The sequence below is a fragment of the Parasteatoda tepidariorum genome, chromosome 9, assembly GCF_043381705.1.
Source record: "Parasteatoda tepidariorum isolate YZ-2023 chromosome 9, CAS_Ptep_4.0, whole genome shotgun sequence".
Taxonomy (NCBI): domain Eukaryota; kingdom Metazoa; phylum Arthropoda; class Arachnida; order Araneae; family Theridiidae; genus Parasteatoda; species Parasteatoda tepidariorum.
In genome coordinates, this window is record NC_092212.1 from 17542529 (window position 1) to 17550117 (window position 7589).

The following is a 7589-nucleotide window of genomic DNA, read 5'->3' on the forward strand; positions in this document are numbered from 1 at the left end:
GGGATTATACAGCTGCGTCACGAACCCTGCGTCATCAAATGGGATCAATTGCAAGACAATAAGTGTCTGCACGAAAAGTTCAACAACGTTTGCAGCAACATGGACTGTCAGCACGGCGACAATGGTTTCAGCTATACTTGACGCTGTATCACAGACAAGAGCGCCTCCAATGGTGTGATTAGCGACTAACCAGAAAGCAGGATTGGCTTGACGTCGTCTTTTCAGACGAATCCAGCATCTGTATCCAGCATGTAGCCGCATCCGTGTTTGGCGACATCGTGTAGAACGCCCATTGGCAGCTTATATTCGACATCGTTATACTGGCCCATCACCTGGAATAATGGTATTGGGTACCATTGGATACACGTCACGATCACACTTTGTTTGCATTGCCGGCACTTCAAACAGCAGTCGTTACATTTCTGATGTGTTAGGGCCAGTTGCTCTGCCTTATCTTCGAGGCTTCCATAACGCTACGTTTCAGCAGGACAATGTACGACCCCATGCTGCTCGCACTGCCCTGACCTTCCTTGACACTGATCATGTTCGCCTGTTGCCCTGGCCAGCACGTTCTCCTGATCTCTCACCTATTGAAAACGTCTGGTCAATGGTTTCAGAACGATTAGTACTCCACAACTCGTCAGTCAATATGGTTGATTCATTGTGGCATAATGTTGAAGCTGCATAGAATGCTTTACCCGTCCATGCTATCTAATCTCTGTTCGACTCGATGCCCAGGAGAATAACTACTGTTATTGCTGCCAGGGGAAGCTACTCTGAGTACTGATTCCTCAGGATCAATACATCCAAAATATCCTGAGAATTTAATCACTTGTTCTTCCAACTATAATGGTATGTGAGAAATAAATATCATTCAGTTATTTGCATTCACTTCTGGTTTAACAATTTTATTGTCCAAAGGTGTGTAATTCCCTTTTATCAACAAGAAAAATTTCTTTAGAACTGAAATTGTCTTCCTCCAGTTATTTTCAGCGAATGCATCCCATAAAAACCAAGTTAGACCTAAATGACAATTGATAAAATCGTGTCGCATTCAGCCATACTGTCCTTATATTTTTTAATAAGCTTAATATAACCAGAAGGTTTTGAATTTCGTAAACAAAATATTTTTAACATTTTTATTTTTCTATTTCATATAAAATCATAAAAACCGGTTAATTTTTGAAAATGATACTTGTATTATTTATTTTTTTTTTAATCTGAAGACATTTTTATTTCAGATCAAGATATAAATGATAAGATAGATTCATGCACCATATTGACACCAGAAGAGGTATGATTTTATATTTCGTGGTACAATGCTGATCAAAGCAAATTTAAAATATATTACATAAAGCATTTTATGATCAAATTCTCAATAAATTGGTGAATCTTTGCTAAATGTTCATATAAATCGTGAGAAACTAAAATCCATTGTAACGTAGCAGTAGTAGTAGTTGTTCATTTACGTCGCACTAGAGCTGCGCAATGGGCTATTGGCGACGGTCTGAGAAACATCCCTGAGGAGGATCCGAAGACATGCCATAACAATTTTGATCATGAGCAGGGGATATGGCACCCTCACTTAGGTAGCCCGACGACCTGCAAGCGAAGTCGTTCACTTTACGGTAGAACAGTTTAACGAGGATCAATGCTGCACACCCTCGGTCCCTACGAAAACTGATTCAAGTGGTCACCCACCCGCACACTGACAGCAACCAGTGATGCTTGACTTCGGTGCTGGGAGCCGCGGGACAAAAAACAATGAGGGACTACGGGAGAAAAAGCAATGTAACATACCAATGCACATACCATTGTAAACATAATCATTTAGAAACGCCTCGCGCCATAGCCGATATAAACAATTTTCTTTCAAAAACAACGTATACATCAGTAAACTCCAAAGTGTTATAATCTGACAAATATGGCGATTATAGTTCAGTTGGAAAAATGGTTTAATTATTTTGTTTTTTGCAGTATCCCTAAAACATTTGAAGAAAATAAATTATTTTTTAAACATTATTGCGTTGTAAAGAGCCATTCAGGGGATAGAGCATTCTCCTTCCAACTTTTGAACCGGGTTCGAATGCCAGTAATGACTATGCTGGAATAGTTGAGAGCGTTGTAAAAAATGCTAAGCAAGCATAATGAAAAAGTCATCTTTGAACTTGCTAGAATTTTTATTAAGGAAGAAAAATTATACCTAAATTTAGGCATCAAACAATTTTATAAGAGAAAACAATCCTCGGGAGTTATCTACTCTCCATAACACGAGGCAACTAAAGTGTCTCCATACAGTCATCTAAAACTATCTTCCAATCTTGGTTTTTCTTATATATATACAAGCATATTTAACATCCAATCAAAACACAACATTTGCATAATATGAGTGTAAGAAACGTGGTTTTCGTGGCTTTTCCGCCCCATCTAACTCAAATGCAGGTTACTTCCATTAAAAAGCCCTCCGCGAAGGCAAACTTCTCCCAATTCTTGATCCAGGAGTTCCTTTGTCTTCTGGATTGGGTTCAAACTTACAAAACTACGGAGTTCAGTATTAATAGTCATGAACCCAAGAACTGGGTCGACTATTCAACGATGATAATAAAATAAAAAACATTTTTGTAAGAGTCGTGGTGGCTCAGAAGATAGAGCATTAGCATCCCAATAAGGTATAGAGTAAACCGCGTTCGAATCCCTGCAATGGCTGGTCGATACGACATCAGCAGCTGACTCACACAGACCACAATGCTGGTGTAGAATTCGTTTGTATTGAATTATCTCTGGATAAACGATCTTTATTATTGTTCTCGAACTATAGCAACATACACAAAAAGTAAGCTTATAGTTAAGGGGTAAAACGTTCGGACTGCTTCCCTGACCAAACTATGAGGACCATATTTTCTAGATTGCAGCAACCCTCCTACACTTTGGAGATAAAAAGTCTGAGTTTGTCAAATGAAAGGTATATTTATCTGACAGAGGAAGTACGTTTAAGTTTCTGATTTTTGCTGTTGTTGACGTATGCCACTAAGGCAGAGAAGGTGCGATTGTACTTGTTTTCCAGTGGCCTCCTCTATGACCAAGAATTCGACTTCTGCCACCTCCATACGTCACGCCCATTTATAGGGCAGACACATTCATACATCCATTCATTCATCCACAGATCGTAATTTTGATCTGAATCAGAGAATGATCAATCTCCAATCCAGTACCCCCAGAGCTTTGATTTGTTATGGGAACATGGAGAACTTTAAGACTCGACAGATTTAACGTGCATCAGTCACCATTTACTACACGGGGAGTCTTCGGCCGGCAGGATCGAACCCATGACCTTTTGGACATGAGCCCAATGCCCTACCAACCAGGCTATCCCGATATTCTGATTACATCGTATAAAATATCGTCTACACTAATTAATTAGCATGCTTGAGGTCGATGCTCTGACCTATTAAGATTGAGTCCAAGAACGTGAAAGTTTCAATCATAAAATTAAAAATTATTCAGGTTTGTCTGTTTTTTCTCCTTCTATGTGCACTGTACATGAAAATCCGGTCGCATTGGTCAGATAAATAATAGTTATTCCAAGATATTTTTTCTTTTTGTTCCCTGTACCGTTACTGAAAATGTAAAAATTCACAATAGCTTTATTTTTCTTTTTTTTTAAAGACTGGAAAGAACGCAATGAAGCATTTCGCAGATTTTTTCTCGATGGACTGGTCCTGGCCTGACCATGACACATTATTTGAGGATTGGTGCGCCATGGATGAAGAAAAACAGGTATCTTTCATAATCGACTTAGTAATATCAATTCAAATAATATAAATAGATAAAGGAACAACAACAATTATTATTGAAGCAATTTAAACGACAAAAAATTTTTTCTCTAAGTTATTTCTTCAGCGTGTAAAAAAGCTTGTCGAAAGAATTGGAAAAATTATAAAATTTGATAAAAAATGTCTGAACTTATTTTCGGAAAATTTTGTCGTAGGAAATTTCCCAGAAAAAAAAAGCATTAAAATATTTCACTGGTCCAGGTTAGACAGAGAAGCAGTAATTCAAGATCAATGCCCCATGAATGAAAAAAGCGGGTCTATTGCACAAAAGAGTAAGCAATGACAATTCATGAAATAGACGGGGAATGCCCATTATTGAAGCAGTTTAAAAAATTTACTGAATGCTTTGACATCAGTTTGCACAAAAGCTGCAGAGTTGCAATAGGAACTAAATGTTAAAACTGATGAAGGATATCTGAACTTTTTTGTAGGAAATTTTGCAGCATAGAAATTTCACGGGAAAAAATTAAAAATATTGCTTCACAAACATTTTAATCATTTATAATTGATTTGGTACACAGAGACGAAGATTTTTCAATTATCCTGAAAGTGTAGATAATCCAAGCAAATCTTTTTGAAGATTTTTTTTTTCAAATCACGTAAAATTACAATATATGATGTATTTACTTTTATTGTTTACAATAATGGAGTAATAGACTAAAATTTCAAAATGAGTGCAAAGGGAGAAGAATGGATTATTAATTTAATTAGAGCTAGTTTTTCATATAAAAACTGTCCTGCTGACGAAAGATACCCCGTTAAGGTAACTTTCACCTCTTTGTTTTAGAATTTTTACTTACGAAGAAGCAAAATAAATACATAAATTATTTAGGCTCATAATCAAGTCTATAAATTATTCCCTCTCTTAAACTAATTGAAATGAACACGAAATTTTTTCTCGAATTGTAAAATTGGCAATGGAAACTCAAATTACGGTGATTTAAAAGTAACAAAGTTACGCAATGATTTGTTTTAAATCCTACATAAAACTTTATTAAATAATTTAAATATATTTTACAATAACATCAAAATGACTTAAACCCTCTTTGGGCCAACATTCATGACTCTTGGCTCAATTAGGGTTCAAAGAGCCGTTATTTTTCCCATATTGGTAGTAGATAGAATTTTACGATTCACCCGATATTTTACAGCCACTTTCCAATCACTATCGGTCCTACATAAAATTATCAGATTCACCCGATATTTTACAGCCACTTTCCAATCATTATCAGTCCTACATAAAATTATCAGATTCACCCGATATTTTACAGCCACTTTCCAATCATTATCGGTCCTACATAAAATTATTAGATTCACCCGATATTTTACAGCCACTATACAATCACTATATCGTTATCGGTCCTACATAAAATTATCAGATTCACCCGATATTTTACAGTCACTTTCCAATCATTATCGGTCCTACATAAAATTACCAGATTCACCCAATATTTTGCAGCCACTTTGCAATCACTATCGGTCCTACATAAAATTATCAGATTCACCCGATATTTTACAGCCACTTTACAATCATTATCGGTCCTACATAAAATTATTAGATTCACCCGATATTTTATATCCATTATTTAGAAAATGTGAGCTCTATATTGACCAATTTAGGCAGTATATTGGCCATTATAGGAACCATATTAAAGAGTCTGGACATCCCAATATTGGTCCCTCAGTGCATAAGCTTACAGGATCCAGGTTGATTCAATCTTTAACGCAACTGGGGGCAAGGTAAAATTGTTGCTAGGGTAATTATTAACCGTTCTTTTTATGATTTTTTTATTTTTTGTGAAATAAAACAAATTGATCTAATCCTTGCTCTAATAGATTAAAGGAAAAATGTTTTAAAAGAATCATAGAATAAATATATAATATAAAATGAATCAAAGACAGTATGGGGAAAATATCAATAACAATGCAAAGTATATAAAAAATAATATATCTCTGTACATGTTTTTTCTTCCTGATGATAATTTTAAAAAAAATATTATTGTTATTCTCTTGCAACACTCATATAATTTCAGCTGCATCGCGGCACTTGTCTTCAGAATTTTCGTCATCAAGGATTTTCTGATAGCCTACCACTTTTTAAATGGTTCAAAGAATCTTTGATGTTCTTTCTGAATTTCTTCACGAAAATGACATAAAAATAAACATATAGTAAAAAAAAAATCGTCATACATTCGAAGTGAAACAAATGCATGGTAATGTAAATTTCAGTCTCTTGGTTTTGGGAAGATTATTTGGGTATTTGATGCAAATTGTGCAGAAAATATCGTGAACACAAAAAAACAACAACCATTTTTCCATTCATTAGCGTTTGTTAGAAAAAAAATGTCAGAATATTTATCAAAAAATTTCAAGAAATCTTACGTTTCTTCTAACCACCACAAAAGACGGAAGGACAAGCTCAAACCGCCCTAGCGGCAAAATAACTTGGGTCCTTATCGGACCAATATTCACGAATCTTAGTTCACCTAAGTTTCAAATTGCCAATATTTTCCGATATTAGTCTATACATATATGAATAGACCTATATTTCCTATAAGATGAAACAATCAAATAAACGAATTAAATCACATCCCACGGTTCTTTTGATAAAACACAACTCAACTAAAACGTAACTTTAATGCCTATTACCTAACAAAAAGACTAGCTCCAATGCCCAGTAGAAAAGTTTTTTTTTACTGTTTTCAAACCATGCCAGTTGTAAATGGTTGAAGAACCGTACAGTTTGTTTTGTTTTCATATTTCTTTTTTAACCATACTAGTTGTACACGGTTTCAAAATTTTCTTTACCATAAACTTTATGATTAATCAATAAACAGACTGCGGTGGTTATTCTATAGCAAGTTAGAAGAGTAAAATTTTTTAAGTGTCTAAGAAACGCTGATGTTTGAAAAATGAGATTTCCAATCATTGTTATAAATTTTTATTAAAAAAAATATTGTCGTTTCGAAATTAAACTAAAATATTTCTTTTTAAGGATGAAGTATTTATAGAAGCTGTTCAGTATGCAACAGAAGTTGCTGCAGTAAGTATTCTGTCAGTTAACTAATCCATCCCGATGTGATTAAACAGATTTTTTAACCCTCCGAGTACGGCTCTTGCGATTTGAGCTGTGTCGAAGGCGAAGTAATTTTTCCCCCCTGTTTCGATACGGATCCCGCTATTTCCCCTGTGTAGGTTAAAAAAAGATTCATTATTTGATGCTTATCTTCATTGCTAGATGGCACTAGAGGGCTCATGAATTTTTCTTTTTCTCTTGATAAATTTTTCCCCTGCGTTTTTGTGAGTTGGCATGCCTTTTGTTTTTCTTTCGCGCGATTAGCATTATTGAAAGATATGGATTTGCCGAGTGTCAGTGGCGTTATATGTGGAAATGAAAAACGAAAATATCTTGATTATAAACAGACCTAGTGCGTTCTCCAGAAGTGGAATCCACTCTTTCAGGACCTCCACAATGTTTGACATACTGTGGGCCATGTCAATTTGGACATCTAGTTTCTGCAACACTAGATGGCAGCACCGAGACTTTATTTGGATGCTAAAGTGCACTAGGAATTCAATTTTGCCGGAAATGCCAAGAGCCAATAAGACACTCTAAGGATCTTTTGCATGCCGCATAATCATACGACATCGCCGCTGAGGATTTTCTGCATCCCGAAGATCCGATGTCTGGGACGGGGATCGAACCCGCAGACTCGGGACTTGGGCTCAGAAGACCGACGACAAACCAACTGCGCC

General features: G+C 35.7%; 1 long non-coding RNA gene across 1 annotated transcript; it reads left to right on the forward strand.

The window, feature by feature from the left end:
• Positions 1–1167: 1167 nt before the first annotated feature.
• On the forward strand, positions 1168–6877 carry LOC107446944 (uncharacterized). Its single transcript, XR_006226986.2, has 3 exons — positions 1168–1294; positions 3667–3777; positions 6829–6877. It is a non-coding gene; the product is annotated as an uncharacterized lncRNA (long non-coding RNA).
• The last annotated feature ends 712 nt before the right edge of the window (positions 6878–7589 follow it).